The sequence below is a fragment of the Pelobates fuscus genome, chromosome 6, assembly GCF_036172605.1.
Source record: "Pelobates fuscus isolate aPelFus1 chromosome 6, aPelFus1.pri, whole genome shotgun sequence".
Lineage (NCBI taxonomy): Eukaryota > Metazoa > Chordata > Amphibia > Anura > Pelobatidae > Pelobates > Pelobates fuscus.
The window spans coordinates 6866736-6894592 of record NC_086322.1 but is presented as its reverse complement, the minus strand read 5'-3'; the positions used below and the strand labels follow the sequence as shown (position 1 = coordinate 6894592).

At 35.3% G+C, this 27857-nt stretch overlaps 13 non-coding genes across 13 annotated transcripts; all 13 read left to right on the top strand.

Annotated features, from left to right (window-relative positions):
• The first annotated feature begins 37 nt into the window (after nucleotides 1-37).
• TRNAP-CGG (transfer RNA proline (anticodon CGG)) lies at nucleotides 38-109 on the top strand. Its single transcript has one exon. It is a non-coding gene; the product is annotated as a tRNA-Pro (tRNA).
• A 1060-nt stretch (nucleotides 110-1169) lies between these two features.
• Nucleotides 1170-1241, top strand: TRNAP-CGG (transfer RNA proline (anticodon CGG)). The gene has a single exon. It is a non-coding gene; the product is annotated as a tRNA-Pro (tRNA).
• A 1059-nt stretch (nucleotides 1242-2300) lies between these two features.
• Nucleotides 2301-2372, top strand: TRNAP-CGG (transfer RNA proline (anticodon CGG)). The gene has a single exon. It is a non-coding gene; the product is annotated as a tRNA-Pro (tRNA).
• Nucleotides 2373-11029: 8657 nt separating this feature from the next.
• On the top strand, nucleotides 11030-11101 carry TRNAP-CGG (transfer RNA proline (anticodon CGG)). The gene has a single exon. It is a non-coding gene; the product is annotated as a tRNA-Pro (tRNA).
• A 2188-nt stretch (nucleotides 11102-13289) lies between these two features.
• TRNAP-CGG (transfer RNA proline (anticodon CGG)) lies at nucleotides 13290-13361 on the top strand. The gene has a single exon. It is a non-coding gene; the product is annotated as a tRNA-Pro (tRNA).
• Nucleotides 13362-14420: 1059 nt separating this feature from the next.
• TRNAP-CGG (transfer RNA proline (anticodon CGG)) lies at nucleotides 14421-14492 on the top strand. The gene has a single exon. It is a non-coding gene; the product is annotated as a tRNA-Pro (tRNA).
• A 2185-nt stretch (nucleotides 14493-16677) lies between these two features.
• Nucleotides 16678-16749, top strand: TRNAP-CGG (transfer RNA proline (anticodon CGG)). The gene has a single exon. It is a non-coding gene; the product is annotated as a tRNA-Pro (tRNA).
• A 2186-nt stretch (nucleotides 16750-18935) lies between these two features.
• On the top strand, nucleotides 18936-19007 carry TRNAP-CGG (transfer RNA proline (anticodon CGG)). Its single transcript has one exon. It is a non-coding gene; the product is annotated as a tRNA-Pro (tRNA).
• Nucleotides 19008-20066: 1059 nt separating this feature from the next.
• On the top strand, nucleotides 20067-20138 carry TRNAP-CGG (transfer RNA proline (anticodon CGG)). Its single transcript has one exon. It is a non-coding gene; the product is annotated as a tRNA-Pro (tRNA).
• Nucleotides 20139-21196: 1058 nt separating this feature from the next.
• TRNAP-CGG (transfer RNA proline (anticodon CGG)) lies at nucleotides 21197-21268 on the top strand. Its single transcript has one exon. It is a non-coding gene; the product is annotated as a tRNA-Pro (tRNA).
• A 1057-nt stretch (nucleotides 21269-22325) lies between these two features.
• On the top strand, nucleotides 22326-22397 carry TRNAP-CGG (transfer RNA proline (anticodon CGG)). Its single transcript has one exon. It is a non-coding gene; the product is annotated as a tRNA-Pro (tRNA).
• A 2186-nt stretch (nucleotides 22398-24583) lies between these two features.
• TRNAP-CGG (transfer RNA proline (anticodon CGG)) lies at nucleotides 24584-24655 on the top strand. The gene has a single exon. It is a non-coding gene; the product is annotated as a tRNA-Pro (tRNA).
• Nucleotides 24656-26840: 2185 nt separating this feature from the next.
• TRNAP-CGG (transfer RNA proline (anticodon CGG)) lies at nucleotides 26841-26912 on the top strand. Its single transcript has one exon. It is a non-coding gene; the product is annotated as a tRNA-Pro (tRNA).
• Nucleotides 26913-27857: the final 945 nt, after the last annotated feature.

Below are 27857 nucleotides of genomic sequence, written 5' to 3'. Positions count from 1 at the left end.
TAGCATTTTTTCCTAAGGCCCAACATGGAAGCGTAATGGCTCGTTGATCTAGGGGTATGATTCTCGCTTCGGGTGCGAGAGGTCCCGGGTTCAAATCCCAGACGAGCCCATGCATTCAGTGTTTTTCTTTTGAAACACGTAGCTTCGAACTGTGTTTAATATAGTCAGCAAAAAGCACTTATAGCAAAACCCTTCAAGTGCTCCAAAGAGAAGATGTTGGCATGCCACCATCAATACATATATATATATTTCCTGGTGCTTCTGATTTCACCTTTCAAAGCTAACATCTTATATTAATACATGTTTAGCTTTTACTTAGAAATGTATGAGAGAAATCATAAAAAATGTGTCGTTTTCAATATCAACCCTTTAAAATCAATGGTTTATCGTAAGTCATTAATGCAAGTCCTAACTGCTCAGATGACGCTTTTAAGACTGCAAAGTCTTTCTTAAGACTGCAAAATCTTTGTTAACAACAAACAAAGGGGAAAAAATATATGTTTTGACATACGGAATTCTATTTTTATTCATACATAGACATGTTCAAATATGTGTTGGAGAGGATAGGTCCAAATCAAATTCCTTCCAGTACACGCCTGAATGTATCGATGAATAAAACTGTAGAGGTAAATTCAAGGCTGTCGTTATGTTCGGCTGTGGATTCAAGTTATGGAACCAAGCCAACCTCCCCAAACATTATTTTGCACAAGACTATTTATAATTAATTTCTCCTCTCAACATCTTTACTTTATTTTCAACATGGTGATAGCATGCAGAATATGAGAAAGAAAAATAAATCTTACAAGTGCTTTTCCAACATATATTTGAACCACAAATTTCTCCTCTTGTACATGTTGAAATTTTGAAATGTTAGTGTTACATTCAAAAATAGGTGATTGTGAATCTACTCCTTTTTTTCCCTAACTCTTCAAATCCACATGTTATGATAAATCAGTCCTGCTCTAGTGCTGCCCGACCTGCTCAAATCCCTCCTTCAAATTAGAAATGTAATATCAAACATGTAAATGATATTGGGAAAAAAAGATCCTATTGAGGAATTTTAAAATCCCCACTTCAAAACAAAAACTTTGTGGATATTTTGAGAACACGTACGCTGTCTGCTGCGTTAGTCTAGCATTTTTTCCTAAGGCCCAACATGGAAGCGTAATGGCTCGTTGGTCTAGGGGTATGATTCTCGCTTCGGGTGCGAGAGGTCCCGGGTTCAAATCCCGGACGAGCCCATGCATTCAGTGTTTTTCTTTTGAAACACGTAGCTTCGAACTGTGTTTAATATAGTCAGCAAAAAGCACTTATAGCAAAACCCTTCAAGTGCTCCAAAGAGAAGATGTTGGCATGCCGCCATCAATATATATATATATTTCCTGGTGCTTCTGATATCACCTTTCAAAGCTAACATCTTATATTAATACACGTTTAGCTTTTACTTAGAAATGTATGAGAGAAATCATAAAAAATGTGTCGTTTTCAATATCAACCCTTTAAAATCAATGGTTTATCGTAAGTCATTAATGCAAGTCCTAACTGCTCAGATGACGCTTTTAAGACTGCAAAGTCTTTCTTAAGACTTCAAAATCTTTGTTAACAACAAACAAAGGGGAAAAAAATGTATGTTTTGACATACGGAATTCTATTTTTATTCATACTTAGACATGTTCAAATATGTGTTGGAGAGGGTAGGTCCAAATCAAATTCCTTCCAGTACACGCCTGAATGTATCGATGAATAAAACTGTAGAGGTAAATTCAAGGCTGTCGTTATGTTCGGCTGTGGATTCAAGTTATGGAACCAGGCCAACCTGCCCAAACATTATTTTGCACAAGACTATTTATAATTAATTTCTCCTCTCAACATCTTTACTTTATTTTTAACATGGTGATAGCATGCAGAATATGAGAAAGAAAAATAAATCCTACAAGTGCTTTTCCAACATATATTTGAACCACAAATTTCTCCTCTTGTACATGTTGAAATTTTGAAATGTTAGTGTTACATTCAAAAAAAGGTGATTGTGAATGTACTCCTTTTTTCCCCTAACTCTTCAAATCCACATGTTATGATAAATCAGTCCTGCTCTAGTGCTGCCCGACCTGCTCAAATCCCTCCTTCAAATTAGAAATGTAATATCAAACATGTAAATGATATTGGGAAAAAAAGATCCTATTGAGGAATTTTAAAATCCCCACTTCAAAACTAAAACTTTGTGGATATTTTGAGAACACAAACGCTGTCTGCTGCGTTAGTCTAGCATTTTTTCCTAAGGCCCAACATGGAAGCGTAATGGCTCGTTGGTCTAGGGGTATGATTCTCGCTTCGGGTGCGAGAGGTCCCGGGTTCAAATCCCGGACGAGCCCATGCATTCAGTGTTTTTCTTTTGAAACACGTAGCTTCGAACTGTGTTTAATATAGTCAGCAAAAAGCACTTATAGCAAAACCCTTCAAGTGCTCCAAAGAGAAGATGTTGGCATGCCACCATCAATACATATATATATATTTCCTGGTGCTTCTGATATCACCTTTCAAAGCTAACATCTTATATTAATACACGTTTAGCTTTTACTTAGAAATGTATGAGAGAAATCATAAAAAATGTGTCGTTTTCAATATCAACCCTTTAAAATCAATGGTTTATCGTAAGTCATTAATGCAAGTCCTAACTGTAGGAAATTGGCATTCCGTGAAATCTTTGTTTGTCACATATCAGTTTTCATAACAATCGAATCAAATATCTTGCAGTTAACTTATGTTTATTCAAACATAACAATCCATCTGGTAATAACAAATGTCTTTAACATTCTTTGTCCAATACAGAGAGCAATTTTCCAGTTGTTATCCATTTTTGATGTTAAAGGTATTGGCCACGAATTCTAAACTACAATCAGTTTTGTGGGTTTAAAATTCAGTTACAGAGGGGAGTATACATAAGATTGCCTTACTTTAAAATAAGTGGCTATCTTAGAAAAAGGGGTGTGACTTAGCATCATTTGAAATCTATGATTAAAGCCATACGTTATATTTGGCGGCAAGATATGTGAGACAAAGAACTTCTATATACATGATGTAATGAATAATTGCCTGTAGAAATGTGAGTCTCCAAAGGAATTCAGGCTTTCAAGGCTAGGTCAAAGGTTACTATAAACAAGCCCTTCAACATCACTCTTAAAGTGAACCAGATGTGGTCTCCATTCCTTATACAATGAAAGTCTGTAATACTCTATAGGCCAAGGTATGGCTTCTCAATTTCAGTGTTCTTGAAGCAATCTGAATAAAACTTATAATATTTATATCAACACATTAAATACATTTAAAGTACATAATAATATTTTTCAAGCCCCTCTTTGATGCTTTATTTTAATGAATTTTAAAATATTGCATCATAATAACTTATACCAATTACTTATGGGATTTTAATTTTGTTCTCTGATATTGATCTAAGTATTAGTTTACAAGGAAAGGCCTTTTAACACAGCCATTTCCAGTTGTCTGTATTGCTTTTTACACTCCAAGAGGGAGAAGCAAGACATTTTAACCCTTTCATTTCTGAACTCCTAAGAACAAAATTCTTGTTACGATTACCTTTACATTTTTCACTAATTCATTAATTTACCTTGGGCATTGATTTTACCTAACATTAATAATAACGGTATCATAGTTATTATGCTGTGCAATTGTATACAGTTTACATTAACCAGAAAACACAATCGGTTTGATTTAGTCCATGAAATACTGTCCTCTCCAATCGAATCCACAAGCACAGTCTCTTTGAAAGTCCATAATGTCCTTTGAAAGTCCAAACAATTTGTCCTTTTATTTAAAATCATACAGGTTTGTGTCCATGTAAAACAGTATTGGTTCTGTAATGAAAAACAGATGGCAGTTTACTATTCTTATACATTAGTAAATTTCTTATACATTAGTACATTTCTTATACCTTAGTACATTTCTTTTACATTGATCACTAGACACAAGAATTGATTTATTACACTTTGTACCAATGTTTGCTTTTTAAACCTGTAACACAGTTTGTTCTAATTTTTATTCTTAGACCAACATAAGGACCATAAGGACCTTCCCAACTTGTTTTTCATAGACCTGGTGTTTTAAATGATTTTTACCTTTGCCTTGTAACCTTGCTTAAACATATCTGCATTATTCCCCTGTGTTACTTCTTTATATTTATTTAATTTATTTATATAGCGCCATCAGATTCCGTAGCGCTGTACAACTTTAACACATAGTTTACCATAAGGGACGACATTTGAAGTAGCAAACTTCAATTCTAACAATAGATGTTCCTGTAATACTTTTAACTATTCAGCATGTTCTGCTGTAACTTGGAACAAAAGGTTCATTAGGGAACGTGATTACATAGTTCTACATGTCACTAACTCATGAGGTGACACTTGAGTTTGGATTTGCAGGAATAGACATTAATACTCCTGGTAAATATGTTAACCACTTACTCTTATCTTAAAGCATTTTTATTTCTATTTTATTTTATTCATTTTAATTTAGAAATTAATTTATATAGAGTACCATGGTATTTTTGCCAAAGGAACTCTCTGCAATTTTGGTTTCTAGTATTTAGGTCTTGGATTAAATTGCGCACATATGAGACACTTCTGCAATATATTTATACACTTTTTGTTTTAAATTAGGATGATACAATTTATTTTGCAGGACCTTAAACAGTTGTCCTGTACCCAAATGCCCTGTGTACGATGATTGAATACAATCAGCCCTTGTAATAAGCCACTAGGTACAAATGTTTGTGTTTCATTGTGTTTAACCCTGTACATGCCAGTTTCAGTATCTAGATCCATTGTTTCTATACTGAAAGCTACATCCTTTCATTCTCTATCTGATCTTATAGGGTATTTGTTATTTGTCTTTTACTAACAGTTGCACTCATTACATTTTCAAGTATTACAACTCCTCAGACAAAGTTTCCTTTGATTCCTGATCTACAAGTCTATTTCACAACAACAAGTTAAACCTTTATTTTCTTTTTCATAATTAAACAGTTCTGCCAGAATACCTGCATGTTTTAAAGCTTTATCCTGAGAATCTACCATTCCTCGTTTCTCCATATTGGGAGGTGAAGTGTTAAAGCTTTAACTACATAACTGCTGTCACTGATTATATTCACTGGGTCATATATTTCTAGAACTTTCTTTACAGACTCTAACTCCGCTTTCTGAGCAGACATATGGCGTGGCAGTCTATCTTTGCAATTCTTTTGTTTAATCGTCATATATGGCATAACCTGTGTGATGTGATCCATCAACATAAAATCTCGTCCCTCCACATACAAACTAGAAATCCCTTGTATTATTTGCTTCTCAAAAGGAGATCTGGATTATATTTCCATTTCCTTCTGACATCAAATCAGGAATAACATAGCTTTTACTGGTTTCTACCCTGGGTGGTTTATTTTGTAACTGGCTATATACTCCTAACTCAGAACAATTTTGTAACAGTTTTAGATATTTGGGGGGTTTGTAAATTTATCTGTCCAAATCCTGCCATGTGTTGTGTTGCTTCTAAAGCCCATCATACAGCCATGAGCTGTTTTACATAGGAAAACATTCCTCTTTCCACTGGATACATAATTTTAGAAAAATATCCCAGTATTCGTAAAGATTCATGCTACCTTTGCATTAAACTGCTATTAATGAAGAGACACCTGCGTAACATTGAACAATATATGGTACTGTTTCAATGGGAGCAGCTAGCACAGGCGCTTGTGTGAGAGCATCTTTTAACAGATTTAACTCTTTTCAAATTCCCCTGTCCAGATGATCTTATCTTTTATATTTTAGCATATTGCATAAGGGTTTTGCTATCCCTGCCATATCATATATAAATTCTCTGCTAACATTTATCAAGCTTAAACATTTCTGTAGATGATACACTGTCATTGGCCTTGGCAATTGCTGCAATGCTTTAACCCTTGCTGTACATGGCGTTTTACATTCTGGATCTATATTAACTCCTAGGAAAGTAAATCTTTCCTTCAAGATCTGCACTTTGAATGTGTTCAGTTTTAACCCATTATCTGCCAGTGCTTTGACAATTATCACACAGTATCTGCTCATGCTCTTCCCTTGTTACTGTTTGAACTAACAGATCATCAACATATTGCAAAATCTTATTCCCATACCCCAGGGGTTCCAATACTTGAGCCATTGCTTTATGAAAGTAAGCTGGTGAGGATTGGAAGCCCTGTAGCAACACCTGGAACAGATATTGATGATTTTTAAAGGTAAAAGCATAGCGATACTAGCTATCTGGATTGAATGGTATAGAAAAGAACACATTGACTATATCCAATACAGAAAGTACTTAACATTAGCATCTATTTGCGCCATGATATCTGATGAGATTTACTTATTCACCACATACGTGTCTACAATTAAACCATAAGTGCCATTGGCTTGATTATTAGCCAAATGGTGACTTACATTTGGAATTACCCACTCTCAACACTCCTTGAGATACCAATGCTTTTATCACCTGATTCACACCTTCTTCTTATTCTTTGGGATCTTATATTGTTTAACTGCAGGGGGTCTAGAACTACAATTACAACTTGCAAATTCACTATCCCACACTCTTGTTTAGACTTAGAGCACACTGTGGGGTATTTAGTTTTAAGATATGGTACAACCTCATCATCTTGTTGTATAGAAGGTGACACTTCACTCTGTTTTACAGTTATATCATGACTAAACTATCTTAAATTATTAGGTTTAAGCACTCAACCTGTTTTGCTCTCACCTAAAGCTTGCCATAAAACCAAATTTAATAAATCCACATACAACTTTTTTTCATTGATAACATCCATTCCCATAATAATAGTACAGTGGGAGGAGAGGTGCAACTATAAATCACCAAAAGATTTTTCCTCCTTCAATCTCAACTTCATTATCATTGGATAGAATTTCATGTGCATTTGTTCAATTAAAAACTTAGAAGGGATTTGTTGATATGCTTAAATTTTTAAAGGCAAGCGTGTTTTATTAGAGTCATTCCTGCTCCTGTTTCTAATAAAACTGTGTTATTTTTCCCTCTAGTCTTCCATAAATATATGGTCGCCTATCTTCACTTCGTTATCAGCAAGATAGATCTGATAATAGCTAGGGGTTTCACATCCCTATTTATTGGTGAGTTTAGGCAGATTTTACTTGTCGATTTGTGACACCTTTCTTTCAATGGCACTTAACATCAGTATACACTCTTCACATGAATTTGATATGTGAGGGGGGGGTTGGTTGAAGATGTATGCTCTGTTTTTACAGCTGCCACTCTCTGTAGATTCTTATGGTCTGGGAAATTCAATTTTCTTTCCCTTTCACTGGGTAAGTTTTTTCTTCATATTTAGGACAATATCTCCTAACATGACCTTATTGGTTGCAATTATAGCATACCATAGAATTACTCTAATAAAACCCTATAATATCTATCTTGGGGTGTGGCCGAATAGTTTTTAGTACCCTGGTAATTTTGTTAATTTTGTGGTCTTTCCTTAAACCTCACTCTAAAATTACCATATTCAATTAATAACCTAATTTCTCCTTCTACCTTCTTCACTAGACACAATTTTAATAGGGGCCAGTCCTGCTGAAGTATCCCTAGACAAAAGTGTGTCTGTGCAACATTGTAGTTATTCCTGTGTTTTTCCTTTTTAACAATTGCAAGGATTTCATAATTTCCATAGCAGCAAAATCTCTTAATCTAGCTCATTTGGTTACCCTGATATTCTAGAGACATATTCACTAACACTCTGCCTGTGTTACTCTTTAGACATAGTAAACTGTTTTGTGTCAGTAATTAAATTCCATGCCTTATTCCTTAAATTAGCACAAACATGTATATCATAATTTTCTCCATTTAAATTAATCAAAAATAGAAAATTCTAAACTATTCAAACCAGTTTCACACTGTACAACCATTAGCAATATATTTGGAAACAATCCCTGCAACTAAACTCTGGGCTTTTCACATTCTTTATCCTCCAACACATCAATGAGTTAATTTTTTTTAACCCATTCACTTAATGAGACTGGCAGCCAGATCAAACGACATCTGGTGGCTACCACATCACTAAATTTCCGTTTATTCATTTCACCTTCAAAAACACTCATATTGTAAAAAGGTCCTCTCTGCTCATCATATTTAGACACATTTTTAATCAATCTGGCTAATCTGAGAGTATCCATCTAACCCTTTTCCTTGCACAATTTCCCAATTTTCCTATATCTTTTCTTCTCTTCTGCCCTTTTCACACAACTTCTACTTCCAATCTAGAATCCAAATCTTTCAGATTTTTCCACAAAATATCTGTAACATTCCCCAGACTAACAATTTTTGCAAATTGTCAAAATTAGTAACAACGTCTAATATTGGACATGTGAGACATTGTTTTATGGGTTCTATTTAACAGATCAGTCTGATTCTTAAACATTTCTTTCATTATATTCAAATCTTAATTTCCTTGACATTACTTAATCCTTTCAACAACTGCCGAGAGTCTGAGTTTTTGTTTCAACTAATGTTGCATCCAATGCACTCTCAAAAGAGAGCCATGGGGGGGCGATTTCCTTCTTTTAACACTTTTAAGGAGATTTACAGTTTAGCTAGAGGCTAGGTAAATTACTAGACCTTGCAACAACACATATATTTTTCAATTGTTTTTAACAACACATTTCTATTTTGTTTCGATGTATTACAAACATAACAATTACTGGTCTTTTTAAGTTGACACCATTCCTTTATAGAATCTTTAGTTTCCAGAAAGCCTTTTGCCAGTAATGCAACTTTTTCTTTCCCTTTTAACCACATTGCTTTGCTCATTACCAGTTAATCTGTCTAACCATTTCAATACACAATAGCGTTTTCAGGATTAACTCTTTTACAGACAGATCCTGTTACATTTGACAGCAGTCTTTTGCTGCCAATCCATAATTAACTAAACAGTTAATACAATTAGTTTCAATATACATATGAGCAACTTCTACAGACATGTTAAAGACACATACCCTTGAAGTATTTGATTTCCACAGGTGTGCGCATCATCTGATGGAAGAATACTTTTTGGAATATGTAGTTATTTCTTGAGAATCCTCCGAAATGCCATCTTCGATCTGCAATTCGTCATAACATTTATTTCTTCATAAATAAAGTATGGATAAAAGGATCCAGATTGTCATCTCAATTATTATCGTCAAAATTATAATATATTATCAATATATTATCGTCATATTCTTCCGTCAGTACTGAGCATTTCCACGTTCGAACGATTTTTCCCCTGCGCAACTCTATTTTCGCATAGTAAAACTGAATGTTTAAATAAAGGATTTTTGGGATGCCATCCTGCTGTATCAGTCACTTGTGTTTCTCCTGTTTCAAGCCGGGTACTAAAGCTTTTTCTTCAGGGAACAATTTCAACTTTTCTTCAGTGAGTTTCTTGTCTTCTTCTTGTAATCTTCTTGTAGCTTGTAGCAGTCATAATTCAGGCTTAAATCAAAAGTTTGCTGTTGTTGGTGCCGTTGGTGCCCGCATTCTCCACCATTAAATGTAGGAAATTGGCATTCCGTGAAATCTTTGTTTGTCACATATCAGTTTTCATAACAATCGAATCAAATATCTTGCAGTTAACTTATGTTTATTCAAACATAACAATCCATCTGGTAATAACAAATGTCTTTAACATTCTTTGTCCAATACAGAGAGCAATTTTCCAGTTGTTATCCATTTTTGATGTTAAAGGTATTGGCCACGAATTCTAAACTACAATCAGTTTTGTGGGTTTAAAATTCAGTTACAGAGGGGAGTATACATAAGATTGCCTTACTTTAAAATAAGTGGCTATCTTAGAAAAAGGGGTGTGACTTAGCATCATTTGAAATCTATGATTAAAGCCATACGTTATATTTGGCGGCAAGATATGTGAGACAAAGAACTTCTATATACATGATGTAATGAATAATTGCCTGTAGAAATGTGAGTCTCCAAAGGAATTCAGGCTTTCAAGGCTAGGTCAAAGGTTACTATAAACAAGCCCTTCAACATCACTCTTAAAGTGAACCAGATGTGGTCTCCATTCCTTATACAATGAAAGTCTGTAATACTCTATAGGCCAAGGTATGGCTTCTCAATTTCAGTGTTCTTGAAGCAATCTGAATAAAACTTATAATATTTATATCAACACATTAAATACATTTAAAGTACATAATAATATTTTTCACTAACTGCTCAGATGACGCTTTTAAGACTGCAAAGTCTTTCTTAAGACTTCAAAATCTTTGTTAACAACAAACAAAGGGGAAAAAAATGTATGTTTTGACATACGGAATTCTATTTTTATTCATACTTAGACATGTTCAAATATGTGTTGGAGAGGGTAGGTCCAAATCAAATTCCTTCCAGTACACGCCTGAATGTATCGATGAATAAAACTGTAGAGGTAAATTCAAGGCTGTCGTTACGTTCGGCTGTGGATTCAAGTTATGGAACCAGGCCAACCTGCCCAAACATTATTTTGCACAAGACTATTTATAATTAATTTCTCCTCTCAACATCTTTACTTTATTTTTAACATGGTGATAGCATGCAGAATATGAGAAAGAAAAATAAATCCTACAAGTGCTTTTCCAACATATATTTGAACCACAAATTTCTCCTCTTGTACATGTTGAAATTTTGAAATGTTAGTGTTACATTCAAAAATAGGTGATTGTGAATCTACTCCTTTTTTCCCCTAACTCTTCAAATCCACATGTTATGATAAATCAGTCCTGCTCTAGTGCTGCCCGACCTGCTCAAATCCCTCCTTCAAATTAGAAATGTAATATCAAACATGTAAATGATATTGGGAAAAAAAGATCCTATTGAGGAATTTTAAAATCCCCACTTCAAAACTAAAACTTTGTGGATATTTTGAGAACACAAACGCTGTCTGCTGCGTTAGTCTAGAATTTTTTCCTAAGGCCCAACATGGAAGCGTAATGGCTCGTTGGTCTAGGGGTATGATTCTCGCTTCGGGTGCGAGAGGTCCCGGGTTCAAATCCCGGACGAGCCCATGCATTCAGTGTTTTTCTTTTGAAACACGTAGCTTCGAACTGTGTTTAATATAGTCAGCAAAAAGCACTTATAGCAAAACCCTTCAAGTGCTCCAAAGAGAAGATGTTGGAATGCCGCCATCAATATATATATATATTTCCTGGTGCTTCTGATATCACCTTTCAAAGCTAACATCTTATATTAATACACGTTTAGCTTTTACTTAGAAATGTATGAGAGAAATCATAAAAAATGTGTCGTTTTCAATATCAACCCTTTAAAATCAATGGTTTATCGTAAGTCATTAATGCAAGTCCTAACTGCTCAGATGACGCTTTTAAGACTGCAAAGTCTTTCTTAAGACTGCAAAATCTTTGTTAACAACAAACAAAGGGGAAAAAATATATGTTTTGACATACGGAATTCTATTTTTATTCATACATAGACATGTTCAAATATGTGTTGGAGAGGATAGGTCCAAATCAAATTCCTTCCAGTACACGCCTGAATATATCGATGAATAAAACTGTAGAGGTAAATTCAAGGCTGTCGTTACGTTCGGCTGTGGATTCAAGTTATGGAACCAGGCCAACCTCCCCAAACATTATTTTGCACAAGACTATTTATAATTAATTTCTCCTCTTAACATCTTTACTTTATTTTCAACATGGTGATAGCATGCAGAATATGAGAAAGAAAAAGAAATCCTACAAGTGCTTTTCCAACATATATTTGAACCACAAATTTCTCCTCTTGTACATGTTGAAATTTTGAAATGTTAGTGTTACATTCAAAAATAGGTGATTGTGAATCTACTCCTTTTTTTCCCTAACTCTTCAAATCCACATGTTATGATAAATCAGTCCTGCTCTAGTGCTGCCCGACCTGCTCAAATCCCTCCTTCAAATTAGAAATGTAATATCAAACATGTAAATGATATTGGGAAAAAAGATCCTATTGAGGAATTTTAAAATCCCCACTTCAAAACAAAAACTTTGTGGATATTTTGAGAACACGTACGCTGTCTGCTGCGTTAGTCTAGCATTTTTTCCTAAGGCCCGACATGGAAGCGTAATGGCTCGTTGGTCTAGGGGTATGATTCTCGCTTCGGGTGCGCGAGGTCCCCGGTTCAAATCCCGGACGAGCCCAAGCATTCTTGTTTTTCTTTTGAAACACGTAGCTTCGAACTGTGTTTAATATAGTCAGCAAAAAGCACTTATAGCAAAACCCTTCAAGTGCTCCAAAGAGAAGATGTTGGCATGCCGCCATCAATATATATATATATATTTCCTGGTGCTTCTGATATCACCTTTCAAGCTAACATCTTATATTAATACACGTTTAGCTTTTACTTAGAAATGTATGAGAGAAATCATAAAAAATGTGTCGTTTTCAATATCAACCCTTTAAAATCAATGGTTTATCGTAAGTCATTAATGCAAGTCCTAACTGCTCAGATGACGCTTTTAAGACTGCAAAGTCTTTCTTAAGACTTCAAAATCTTTGTTAACAACAAACAAAGGGGAAAAAAATGTATGTTTTGACATACGGAATTCTATTTTTATTCATACTTAGACATGTTCAAATATGTGTTGGAGAGGGTAGGTCCAAATCAAATTCCTTCCAGTACACGCCTGAATGTATCGATGAATAAAACTGTAGAGGTAAATTCAAGGCTGTCGTTATGTTCGGCTGTGGATTCAAGTTATGGAACCAGGCCAACCTGCCCAAACATTATTTTGCACAAGACTATTTATAATTAATTTCTCCTCTCAACATCTTTACTTTATTTTTAACATGGTGATAGCATGCAGAATATGAGAAAGAAAAATAAATCCTACAAGTGCTTTTCCAACATATATTTGAACCACAAATTTCTCCTCTTGTACATGTTGAAATTTTGAAATGTTAGTGTTACATTCAAAAAAAGGTGATTGTGAATGTACTCCTTTTTTCCCCTAACTCTTCAAATCCACATGTTATGATAAATCAGTCCTGCTCTAGTGCTGCCCGACCTGCTCAAATCCCTCCTTCAAATTAGAAATGTAATATCAAACATGTAAATGATATTGGGAAAAAAAGATCCTGTTGAGGAATTTTAAAATCCCCACTTCAAAACTAAAACTTTGTGGATATTTTGAGAACACAAACGCTGTCTGCTGCGTTAGTCTAGCCTTTTTTCCTAAGGCCCAACATGGAAGCGTAATGGCCCGTTGGTCTAGGGGTATGATTCTCGCTTCGGGTGCGAGAGGTCCCGGGTTCAAATCCCGGACGAGCCCATGCATTCAGTGTTTTTCTTTTGAAACACGTAGCTTCGAACTGTGTTTAATATAGTCAGCAAAAAGCACTTATAGCAAAACCCTTCAAGTGCTCCAAAGAGAAGATGTTGGAATGCCGCCATCAATATATATATATATATTTCCTGGTGCTTCTGATATCACCTTTCAAAGCTAACATCTTATATTAATACACGTTTAGCTTTTACTTAGAAATGTATGAGAGAAATCATAAAAAATGTGTCGTTTTCAATATCAACCCTTTAAAATCAATGGTTTATCGTAAGTCATTAATGCAAGTCCTAACTGCTCAGATGACGCTTTTAAGACTGCAAAGTCTTTCTTAAGACTGCAAAATCTTTGTTAACAACAAACAAAGGGGAAAAAATATATGTTTTGACATACGGAATTCTATTTTTATTCATACATAGACATGTTCAAATATGTGTTGGAGAGGATAGGTCCAAATCAAATTCCTTCCAGTACACGCCTGAATATATCGATGAATAAAACTGTAGAGGTAAATTCAAGGCTGTCGTTACGTTCGGCTGTGGATTCAAGTTATGGAACCAGGCCAACCTCCCCAAACATTATTTTGCACAAGACTATTTATAATTAATTTCTCCTCTTAACATCTTTACTTTATTTTCAACATGGTGATAGCATGCAGAATATGAGAAAGAAAAAGAAATCCTACAAGTGCTTTTCCAACTTATATTTGAACCACAAATTTCTCCTCTTGTACATGTTGAAATTTTGAAATGTTAGTGTTACATTCAAAAAAAGGTGATTGTGAATGTACTCCTTTTTTCCCCTAACTCTTCAAATCCACATGTTATGATAAATCAGTCCTGCTCTAGTGCTGCCCGACCTGCTCAAATCCCTCCTTCAAATTAGAAATGTAATATCAAACATGTAAATGATATTGGGAAAAAAGATCATATTGAGGAATTTTAAAATCCCCACTTCAAAACAAAAACTTTGTGGATATTTTGAGAACACAAACGCTGTCTGCTGCGTTAGTCTAGCATTTTTTCCTAAGGCCCAACATGGAAGCGTAATGGCTCGTTGGTCTAGGGGTATGATTCTCGCTTCGGGTGCGAGAGGTCCCGGGTTCAAATCCCGGATGAGCCCATGCATTCAGTGTTTTTCTTTTGAAACACGTAGCTTCGAACTGTGTTTAATATAGTCAGCAAAAAGCACTTATAGCAAAACCCTTCAAGTGCTCCAAAGAGAAGATGTTGGCATGCCACCATCAATATATATATATATTTCCTGGTGCTTCTGATATCACCTTTCAAAGCTAACATCTTATATTAATACACGTTTAGCTTTTACTTAGAAATGTATGAGAGAAATCATAAAAAATGTGTCGTTTTCAATATCAACCCTTTAAAATCAATGGTTTATCGTAAGTCATTAATGCAAGTCCTAACTGCTCAGATGACGTTTAAAGACTGCAAAGTCTTTCTTAAGACTGCAAAATCTTTGTTAACAACAAACAAAGGGGAAAAAATATATGTTTTGACATACGGAATTCTATTTTTATTCATACTTAGACATGTTCAAATATGTGTTGGAGAGAGTAGGTCCAAATCAAATTCCTTCCAGTACACGCCTGAATGTATCGATGAATAAAACTGTAGAGGTAAATTCAAGGCTGTCGTTATGTTCGGCTGTGGATTCAAGTTATGGAACCAAGCCAACCTCCCCAAACATTATTTTGCACAAGACTATTTATAATTAATTTCTCCTCTCAACATCTTTACTTTATTTTCAACATGGTGATAGCATGCAGAATATGAGAAAGAAAAAGAAATCCTACAAGTGCTTTTCCAACATAAATTTGAACCACAAATTTCTCCTCTTGTACATGTTGAAATTTTGAAATGTTAGTGTTACATTCAAAAATAGGTGATTGTGAATCTACTCCTTTTTTCCCCTAACTCTTCAAATCCACATGTTATGATAAATCAGTCCTGCTCTAGTGCTGCCCGACCTGCTCAAATCCCTCCTTCAAATTAGAAATGTAATATCAAACATGTAAATGATATTGGGAAAAAAGATCCTATTGAGGAATTTTAAAATCCCCACTTCAAAACAAAAACTTTATGGATATTTTGAGAACACGTACGCTGTCTGCTGCGTTAGTCTAGCATTTTTTCCTAAGGCCCGACATGGAAGCGTAATGGCTCGTTGGTCTAGGGGTATGATTCTCGCTTCGGGTGCGCGAGGTCCCCGGTTCAAATCCCGGACGAGCCCAAGCATTCATGTTTTTCTTTTGAAACACGTAGCTTCGAACTGTGTTTAATATAGTCAGCAAAAAGCACTTATAGCAAAACCCTTCAAGTGCTCCAAAGAGAAGATGTTGGCATGCCACCATCAATATATATATATATTTCCTGGTGCTTCTGATATCACCTTTCAAAGCTAACATCTTATATTAATACACGTTTAGCTTTTACTTAGAAATGTATGAGAGAAATCATAAAAAATGTGTCGTTTTCAATCTCAACCCTTTAAAATCAATGGTTTATCGTAAGTCATTAATGCAAGTCCTAACTGCTCAGATGACGCTTTTAAGACTGCAAAGTCTTTCTTAAGACTTCAAAATCTTTGTTAACAACAAACAAAGGGGAAAAAAATGTATGTTTTGACATACGGAATTCTATTTTTATTCATACTTAGACATGTTCAAATATGTGTTGGAGAGGGTAGGTCCAAATCAAATTCCTTCCAGTACACGCCTGAATGTATCGATGAATAAAACTGTAGATGTAAATTCAAGGCTGTCGTTACGTTCGGCTGTGGATTCAAGTTATGGAACCAGGCCAACCTGCCCAAACATTATTTTGCACAAGACTATTTATAATTAATTTCTCCTCTCAACATCTTTACTTTATTTTTAACATGGTGATAGCATGCAGAATATGAGAAAGAAAAATAAATCCTACAAGTGCTTTTCCAACATATATTTGAACCACAAATTTCTCCTCTTGTACATGTTGAAATTTTGAAATGTTAGTGTTACATTCAAAAAAAGGTGATTGTGAATGTACTCCTTTTTTCCCCTAACTCTTCAAATCCACATGTTATGATAAATCAGTCCTGCTCTAGTGCTGCCAGACCTGCTCAAATCCCTCCTTCAAATTAGAAATGTAATATCAAACATGTAAATGATATTGGGAAAAAAGATCATATTGAGGAATTTTAAAATCCCCACTTCAAAACAAAAACTTTGTGGATATTTTGAGAACACAAACGCTGTCTGCTGCGTTAGTCTAGCATTTTTTCCTAAGGCCCAACATGGAAGCGTAATGGCTCGTTGGTCTAGGGGTATGATTCTCGCTTCGGGTGCGAGAGGTCCCGGGTTCAAATCCCGGACGAGCCCATGCATTCAGTGTTTTTCTTTTGAAACACGTAGCTTCGAACTGTGTTTAATATAGTCAGCAAAAAGCACTTATAGCAAAACCCTTCAAGTGCTCCAAAGAGAAGATGTTGGCATGCCACCATCAATATATATATATATTTCCTGGTGCTTCTGATATCACCTTTCAAAGCTAACATCTTATATTAATACACGTTTAGCTTTTACTTAGAAATGTATGAGAGAAATCATAAAAAATGTGTCGTTTTCAATATCAACCCTTTAAAATCAATGGTTTATCGTAAGTCATTAATGCAAGTCCTAACTGCTCAGATGACGTTTAAAGACTGCAAAGTCTTTCTTAAGACTGCAAAATCTTTGTTAACAACAAACAAAGGGGAAAAAATATATGTTTTGACATACGGAATTCTATTTTTATTCATACTTAGACATGTTCAAATATGTGTTGGAGAGAGTAGGTCCAAATCAAATTCCTTCCAGTACACGCCTGAATGTATCGATGAATAAAACTGTAGAGGTAAATTCAAGGCTGTCGTTATGTTCGGCTGTGGATTCAAGTTATGGAACCAAGCCAACCTCCCCAAACATTATTTTGCACAAGACTATTTATAATTAATTTCTCCTCTCAACATCTTTACTTTATTTTCAACATGGTGATAGCATGCAGAATATGAGAAAGAAAAAGAAATCCTACAAGTGCTTTTCCAACATAAATTTGAACCACAAATTTCTCCTCTTGTACATGTTGAAATTTTGAAATGTTAGTGTTACATTCAAAAATAGGTGATTGTGAATCTACTCCTTTTTTCCCCTAACTCTTCAAATCCACATGTTATGATAAATCAGTCCTGCTCTAGTGCTGCCCGACCTGCTCAAATCCCTCCTTCAAATTAGAAATGTAATATCAAACATGTAAATGATATTGGGAAAAAAGATCCTATTGAGGAATTTTAAAATCCCCACTTCAAAACAAAAACTTTGTGGATATTTTGAGAACACGTACGCTGTCTGCTGCGTTAGTCTAGCATTTTTTCCTAAGGCCCGACATGGAAGCGTAATGGCTCGTTGGTCTAGGGGTATGATTCTCGCTTCGGGTGCGCGAGGTCCCCGGTTCAAATCCCGGACGAGCCCAAGCATTCTTGTTTTTCTTTTGAAACACGTAGCTTCGAACTGTGTTTAATATAGTCAGCAAAAAGCACTTATAGCAAAACCCTTCAAGTGCTCCAAAGAGAAGATGTTGGCATGCCACCATCAATATATATATATATTTCCTGGTGCTTCTGATATCACCTTTCAAACCTTACATCTTATATTAATACACGTTTAGCTTTTACTTAGAAATGTATGAGAGAAATCATAAAAAATGTGTCGTTTTCAATCTCAACCCTTTAAAATCAATGGTTTATCGTAAGTCATTAATGCAAGTCCTAACTGCTCAGATGACGCTTTTAAGACTGCAAAGTCTTTCTTAAGACTTCAAAATCTTTGTTAACAACAAACAAAGGGGAAAAAAATGTATGTTTTGACATACGGAATTCTATTTTTATTCATACTTAGACATGTTCAAATATGTGTTGGAGAGGGTAGGTCCAAATCAAATTCCTTCCAGTACACGCCTGAATGTATCGATTAATAAAACTGTAGAGGTAAATTCAAGGCTGTCGTTACGTTCGGCTTTGGATTCAAGTTATGGAACCAGGCCAACCTGCCCAAACATTATTTTGCACAAGACTATTTATAATTAATTTCTCCTCTCAACATCTTTACTTTATTTTCAACATGGTGATAGCATGCAGAATATGAGAAAGAAAAAGAAATCCTACAAGTGCTTTTCCAACATATATTTGAACCACAAATTTCTCCTCTTGTACATGTTGAAATTTTGAAATGTTAGTGTTACATTCAAAAATAGGTGATTGTGAATCTACTCCTTTTTTCCCCTAACTCTTCAAATCCACATGTTATGATAAATCAGTCCTGCTCTAGTGCTGCCCGACCTGCTCAAATCCCTCCTTCAAATTAGAAATGTAATATCAAACATGTAAATGATATTGGGAAAAAAAGATCCTATTGAGGAATTTTAAAATCCCCACTTCAAAACTAAAACTTTGTGGATATTTTGAGAACACGTACGCTGTCTGCTGCGTTAGTCTAGCATTTTTTCCTAAGGCCCAACATGGAAGCGTAATGGCTCGTTGGTCTAGGGGTATGATTCTCGCTTCGGGTGCGAGAGGTCCCGGGTTCAAATCCCGGACGAGCCCATGCATTCAGTGTTTTTCTTTTGAAACACGTAGCTTCGAACTGTGTTTAATATAGTCAGCAAAAAGCACTTATAGCAAAACCCTTCAAGTGCTCCAAAGAGAAGATGTTGGAATGCCGCCATCAATATATATATATATTTCCTGGTGCTTCTGATATCACCTTTCAAAGCTAACATCTTATATTAATACACGTTTAGCTTTTACTTAGAAATGTATGAGAGAAATCATAAAAAATGTGTCGTTTTCAATATCAACCCTTTAAAATCAATGGTTTATCGTAAGTCATTAATGCAAGTCCTAACTGCTCAGATGACGCTTTTAAGACTGCAAAGTCTTTCTTAAGACTTCAAAATCTTTGTTAACAACAAACAAAGGGGAAAAAAATGTATGTTTTGACATACGGAATTCTATTTTTATTCATACTTAGACATGTTCAAATATGTGTTGGAGAGGGTAGGTCCAAATCAAATTCCTTCCAGTACACGCCTGAATGTATCGATGAATAAAACTGTAGAGGTAAATTCAAGGCTGTCGTTATGTTCGGCTGTGGATTCAAGTTATGGAACCAGGCCAACCTGCCCAAACATTATTTTGCACAAGACTATTTATAATTAATTTCTCCTCTCAACATCTTTACTTTATTTTTAACATGGTGATAGCATGCAGAATATGAGAAAGAAAAATAAATCCTACAAGTGCTTTTCCAACATATATTTGAACCACAAATTTCTCCTCTTGTACATGTTGAAATTTTGAAATGTTAGTGTTACATTCAAAAAAAGGTGATTGTGAATGTACTCCTTTTTTCCCCTAACTCTTCAAATCCACATGTTATGATAAATCAGTCCTGCTCTAGTGCTGCCCGACCTGCTCAAATCCCTCCTTCAAATTAGAAATGTAATATCAAACATGTAAATGATATTGGGAAAAAAAGATCCTATTGAGGAATTTTAAAATCCCCACTTCAAAACTAAAACTTTGTGGATATTTTGAGAACACAAACGCTGTCTGCTGCGTTAGTCTAGCATTTTTTCCTAAGGCCCAACATGGAAGCGTAATGGCTCGTTGGTCTAGGGGTATGATTCTCGCTTCGGGTGCGAGAGGTCTCGGGTTCAAATCCCGGACGAGCCCATGCATTCAGTGTTTTTCTTTTGAAACACGTAGCTTCGAACTGTGTTTAATATAGTCAGCAAAAAGCACTTATAGCAAAACCCTTCAAGTGCTCCAAAGAGAAGATGTTGGAATGCCGCCATCAATATATATATATATTTCCTGGTGCTTCTGATATCACCTTTCAAAGCTAACATCTTATATTAATACACGTTTAGCTTTTACTTAGAAATGTATGAGAGAAATCATAAAAAATGTGTCGTTTTCAATATCAACCCTTTAAAATCAATGGTTTATCGTAAGTCATTAATGCAAGTCCTAACTGCTCAGATGACGCTTTTAAGACTGCAAAGTCTTTCTTAAGACTGCAAAATCTTTGTTAACAACAAACAAAGGGGAAAAAATATATGTTTTGACATACGGAATTCTATTTTTATTCATACATAGACATGTTCAAATATGTGTTGGAGAGGATAGGTCCAAATCAAATTCCTTCCAGTACACGCCTGAATATATCGATGAATAAAACTGTAGAGGTAAATTCAAGGCTGTCGTTACGTTCGGCTGTGGATTCAATTTATGGAACCAGGCCAACCTCCCCAAACATTATTTTGCACAAGACTATTTATAATTAATTTCTCCTCTTAACATCTTTACTTTATTTTCAACATGGTGATAGCATGCAGAATATGAGAAAGAAAAAGAAATCCTACAAGTGCTTTTCCAACATATATTTGAACCACAAATTTCTCCTCTTGTACATGTTGAAATTTTGAAATGTTAGTGTTACATTCAAAAAAAGGTGATTGTGAATGTACTCCTTTTTTCCCCTAACTCTTCAAATCCACATGTTATGATAAATCAGTCCTGCTCTAGTGCTGCCCGACCTGCTCAAATCCCTCCTTCAAATTAGAAATGTAATATCAAACATGTAAATGATATTGGGAAAAAAAGATCCTGTTGAGGAATTTTAAAATCCCCACTTCAAAACTAAAACTTTGTGGATATTTTGAGAACACAAACGCTGTCTGCTGCGTTAGTCTAGCCTTTTTTCCTAAGGCCCAACATGGAAGCGTAATGGCCCGTTGGTCTAGGGGTATGATTCTCGCTTCGGGTGCGAGAGGTCCCGGGTTCAAATCCCGGACGAGCCCATGCATTCAGTGTTTTTCTTTTGAAACACGTAGCTTCGAACTGTGTTTAATATAGTCAGCAAAAAGCACTTATAGCAAAACCCTTCAAGTGCTCCAAAGAGAAGATGTTGGAATGCCGCCATCAATATATATATATATTTCCTGGTGCTTCTGATATCACCTTTCAAAGCTAACATCTTATATTAATACACGTTTAGCTTTTACTTAGAAATGTATGAGAGAAATCATAAAAAATGTGTCGTTTTCAATATCAACCCTTTAAAATCAATGGTTTATCGTAAGTCATTAATGCAAGTCCTAACTGCTCAGATGACGCTTTTAAGACTGCAAAGTCTTTCTTAAGACTGCAAAATCTTTGTTAACAACAAACAAAGGGGAAAAAATATATGTTTTGACATACGGAATTCTATTTTTATTCATACATAGACATGTTCAAATATGTGTTGGAGAGGATAGGTCCAAATCAAATTCCTTCCAGTACACGCCTGAATATATCGATGAATAAAACTGTAGAGGTAAATTCAAGGCTGTCGTTACGTTCGGCTGTGGATTCAAGTTATGGAACCAGGCCAACCTCCCCAAACATTATTTTGCACAAGACTATTTATAATTAATTTCTCCTCTTAACATCTTTACTTTATTTTCAACATGGTGATAGCATGCAGAATATGAGAAAGAAAAAGAAATCCTACAAGTGCTTTTCCAACATATATTTGAACCACAAATTTCTCCTCTTGTACATGTTGAAATTTTGAAATGTTAGTGTTACATTCAAAAAAAGGTGATTGTGAATGTACTCCTTTTTTCCCCTAACTCTTCAAATCCACATGTTATGATAAATCAGTCCTGCTCTAGTGCTGCCCGACCTGCTCAAATCCCTCCTTCAAATTAGAAATGTAATATCAAACATGTAAATGATATTGGGAAAAAAGATCATATTGAGGAATTTTAAAATCCCCACTTCAAAACAAAAACTTTGTGGATATTTTGAGAACACAAACGCTGTCTGCTGCGTTAGTCTAGCATTTTTTCCTAAGGCCCAACATGGAAGCGTAATGGCTCGTTGGTCTAGGGGTATGATTCTCGCTTCGGGTGCGAGAGGTCCCGGGTTCAAATCCCGGATGAGCCCATGCATTCAGTGTTTTTCTTTTGAAACACGTAGCTTCGAACTGTGTTTAATATAGTCAGCAAAAAGCACTTATAGCAAAACCCTTCAAGTGCTCCAAAGAGAAGATGTTGGCATGCCACCATCAATATATATATATATTTCCTGGTGCTTCTGATATCACCTTTCAAAGCTAACATCTTATATTAATACACGTTTAGCTTTTACTTAGAAATGTATGAGAGAAATCATAAAAAATGTGTCGTTTTCAATATCAACCCTTTAAAATCAATGGTTTATCGTAAGTCATTAATGCAAGTCCTAACTGCTCAGATGACGTTTAAAGACTGCAAAGTCTTTCTTAAGACTGCAAAATGTTTGTTAACAACAAACAAAGGGGAAAAAATATATGTTTTGACATACGGAATTCTATTTTTATTCATACTTAGACATGTTCAAATATGTGTTGGAGAGAGTAGGTCCAAATCAAATTCCTTCCAGTACACGCCTGAATGTATCGATGAATAAAACTGTAGAGGTAAATTCAAGGCTGTCGTTATGTTCGGCTGTGGATTCAAGTTATGGAACCAAGCCAACCTCCCCAAACATTATTTTGCACAAGACTATTTATAATTAATTTCTCCTCTCAACATCTTTACTTTATTTTCAACATGGTGATAGCATGCAGAATATGAGAAAGAAAAAGAAATCCTACAAGTGCTTTTCCAACATAAATTTGAACCACAAATTTCTCCTCTTGTACATGTTGAAATTTTGAAATGTTAGTGTTACATTCAAAAATAGGTGATTGTGAATCTACTCCTTTTTTCCCCTAACTCTTCAAATCCACATGTTATGATAAATCAGTCCTGCTCTAGTGCTGCCCGACCTGCTCAAATCCCTCCTTCAAATTAGAAATGTAATATCAAACATGTAAATGATATTGGGAAAAAAGATCCTATTGAGGAATTTTAAAATCCCCACTTCAAAACAAAAACTTTATGGATATTTTGAGAACACGTACGCTGTCTGCTGCGTTAGTCTAGCATTTTTTCCTAAGGCCCGACATGGAAGCGTAATGGCTCGTTGGTCTAGGGGTATGATTCTCGCTTCGGGTGCGCGAGGTCCCCGGTTCAAATCCCGGACGAGCCCAAGCATTCATGTTTTTCTTTTGAAACACGTAGCTTCGAACTGTGTTTAATATAGTCAGCAAAAAGCACTTATAGCAAAACCCTTCAAGTGCTCCAAAGAGAAGATGTTGGCATGCCACCATCAATATATATATATATTTCCTGGTGCTTCTGATATCACCTTTCAAAGCTAACATCTTATATTAATACACGTTTAGCTTTTACTTAGAAATGTATGAGAGAAATCATAAAAAATGTGTCGTTTTCAATCTCAACCCTTTAAAATCAATGGTTTATCGTAAGTCATTAATGCAAGTCCTAACTGCTCAGATGACGCTTTTAAGACTGCAAAGTCTTTCTTAAGACTTCAAAATCTTTGTTAACAACAAACAAAGGGGAAAAAAATGTATGTTTTGACATACGGAATTCTATTTTTATTCATACTTAGACATGTTCAAATATGTGTTGGAGAGGGTAGGTCCAAATCAAATTCCTTCCAGTACACGCCTGAATGTATCGATGAATAAAACTGTAGATGTAAATTCAAGGCTGTCGTTACGTTCGGCTGTGGATTCAAGTTATGGAACCAGGCCAACCTGCCCAAACATTATTTTGCACAAGACTATTTATAATTAATTTCTCCTCTCAACATCTTTACTTTATTTTTAACATGGTGATAGCATGCAGAATATGAGAAAGAAAAATAAATCCTACAAGTGCTTTTCCAACATATATTTGAACCACAAATTTCTCCTCTTGTACATGTTGAAATTTTGAAATGTTAGTGTTACATTCAAAAAAAGGTGATTGTGAATGTACTCCTTTTTTCCCCTAACTCTTCAAATCCACATGTTATGATAAATCAGTCCTGCTCTAGTGCTGCCCGACCTGCTCAAATCCCTCCTTCAAATTAGAAATGTAATATCAAACATGTAAATGATATTGGGAAAAAAAGATCCTATTGAGGAATTTTAAAATCCCCACTTCAAAACTAAAACTTTGTGGATATTTTGAGAACACAAACGCTGTCTGCTGCGTTAGTCTAGCATTTTTTCCTAAGGCCCAACATGGAAGCGTAATGGCTCGTTGGTCTAGGGGTATGATTCTCGCTTCGGGTGCGAGAGGTCCCGGGTTCAAATCCCGGACGAGCCCATGCATTCAGTGTTTTTCTTTTGAAACACGTAGCTTCGAACTGTGTTTAATATAGTCAGCAAAAAGCACTTATAGCAAAACCCTTCAAGTGCTCCAAAGAGAAGATGTTGGCATGCCACCATCAATACATATATATATTTCCTGGTGCTTCTGATATCACCTTTCAAAGCTAACATCTTATATTAATACACGTTTAGCTTTTACTTAGAAATGTATGAGAGAAATCATAAAAAATGTGTCGTTTTCAATATCAACCCTTTAAAATCAATGGTTTATCGTAAGTCATTAATGCAAGTCCTAACTGCTCAGATGACGTTTAAAGACTGCAAAGTCTTTCTTAAGACTGCAAAATCTTTGTTAACAACAAACAAAGGGGAAAAAATATATGTTTTGACATACGGAATTCTATTTTTATTCATACTTAGACATGTTCAAATATGTGTTGGAGAGGATAGGTCCAAATCAAATTCCTTCCAGTACACGCCTGAATATATCGATGAATAAAACTGTAGAGGTAAATTCAAGGCTGTCGTTACGTTCGGCTGTGGATTCAAGTTATGGAACCAGGCCAACCTCCCCAAACATTATTTTGCACAAGACTATTTATAATTAATTTCTCCTCTTAACATATTTACTTTATTTTCAACATGGTGATAGCATGCAGAATATGAGAAAGAAAAATAAATCCTACAAGTGCTTTTCCAACATATATTTGAACCACAAATTTCTCCTCTTGTACATGTTGAAATTTTGAAATGTTAGTGTTACATTCAAAAAAAGGTGATTGTGAATGTACTCCTTTTTTCCCCTAACTCTTCAAATCCACATGTTATGATAAATCAGTCCTGCTCTAGTGCTGCCCGACCTGCTCAAATCCCTCCTTCAAATTAGAAATGTAATATCAAACATGTAAATGATATTGGGAAAAAAGATCATATTGAGGAATTTTAAAATCCCCACTTCAAAACAAAAACTTTGTGGATATTTTGAGAACACGTACGCTGTCTGCTGCGTTAGTCTAGCATTTTTTCCTAAGGCCCAACATGGAAGCGTAATGGCTCGTTGGTCTAGGGGTATAATTCTCGCTTCAGGTGCGAGAGGTCCCGGGTTCAAATCCCGGACGAGCCCATGCATTCAGTGTATTTCTTTTGAAACACGTAGCTTCGAACTGTGTTTAATATAGTCAGCAAAAAGCACTTATAGCAAAACCCTTCAAGTGCTCCAAAGAGAAGATGTTGGCATGCCGCCATCAATATATATATATATTTCCTGGTGCTTCTGATATCACCTTTCAAAGCTAACATCTTATATTAATACACGTTTAGCTTTTACTTAGAAATGTATGAGAGAAATCATAAAAAATGTGTCGTTTTCAATATCAACCCTTTAAAATCAATGGTTTATCGTAAGTCATTAATGCAAGTCCTAACTGCTCAGATGACGTTTTTAAGACTGCAAAGTCTTTCTTAAGACTGCAAAATCTTTGTTAACAACAAACAAAGGGGAAAAAATATATGTTTTGACATACGGAATTCTATTTTTATTCATACTTAGACATGTTCAAATATGTGTTGGAGAGGGTAGGTCCAAATCAAATTCCTTCCAGTACACGCCTGAATGTATCGATGAATAAAACTGTAGAGGTAAATTCAAGGCTGTCGTTACGTTCGGCTGTGGATTCAAGTTATGGAACCAGGCCAACCTGCCCAAACATTATTTTGCACAAGACTATTTATAATTAATTTCTCCTCTCAACATCTTTACTTTATTTTTAACATGGTGATAGCATGCAGAATATGAGAAAGAAAAATAAATCCTACAAGTGCTTTTCCAACATATATTTGAACCACAAATTTCTCCTCTTGTACATGTTGAAATTTTGAAATGTTAGTGTTACATTCAAAAATAGGTGATTGTGAATCTACTCCTTTTTTCCCCTAACTCTTCAAATCCACATGTTATGATAAATCAGTCCTGCTCTAGTGCTGCCCGACCTGCTCAAATCCCTCCTTCAAATTAGAAATGTAATATCAAACATGTAAATGATATTGGGAAAAAAGATCATATTGAGGAATTTTAAAATCCCCACTTGAAAACAAAAACTTTGTGGATATTTTGAGAACACAAACGCTGTCTGCTGCGTTAGTCTAGCATTTTTTCCTAAGGCCCAACATGGAAGCGTAATGGCTCGTTGGTCTAGGGGTTTGATTCTCGCTTCGGGTGCGAGAGGTCCCGGGTTCAAATCCCGGACGAGCCCATGCATTCAGTGTATTTCTTTTGAAACACGTAGCTTCGAACTGTGTTTAATATAGTCAGCAAAAAGCACTTATAGCAAAACCCTTCAAGTGCTCCAAAGAGAAGATGTTGGCATGCCGCCATCAATATATATATATATTTCCTGGTGCTTCTGATATCACCTTTCAAAGCTAACATCTTATATTAATACACGTTTAGCTTTTACTTAGAAATGTATGAGAGAAATCATAAAAAATGTGTCGTTTTCAATATCAACCCTTTAAAATCAATGGTTTATCGTAAGTCATTAATGCAAGTCCTAACTGCTCAGATGACGTTTTTAAGACTGCAAAGTCTTTCTTAAGACTGCAAAATCTTTGTTAACAACAAACAAAGGGGAAAAAATATATGTTTTGACATACGGAATTCTATTTTTATTCATACTTAGACATGTTCAAATATGTGTTGGAGAGGGTAGGTCCAAATCAAATTCCTTCCAGTACACGCCTGAATGTATCGATGAATAAAACTGTAGAGGTAAATTCAAGGCTGTCGTTACGTTCGGCTGTGGATTCAAGTTATGGAACCAGGCCAACCTGCCCAAACATTATTTTGCACAAGACTATTTATAATTAATTTCTCCTCTCAACATCTTTACTTTATTTTTAACATGGTGATAGCATGCAGAATATGAGAAAGAAAAATAAATCCTACAAGTGCTTTTCCAACATATATTTGAACCACAAATTTCTCCTCTTGTACATGTTGAAATTTTGAAATGTTAGTGTTACATTCAAAAATAGGTGATTGTGAATCTACTCCTTTTTTCCCCTAACTCTTCAAATCCACATGTTATGATAAATCAGTCCTGCTCTAGTGCTGCCCGACCTGCTCAAATCCCTCCTTCAAATTAGAAATGTAATATCAAACATGTAAATGATATTGGGAAAAAAAGATCCTATTGAGG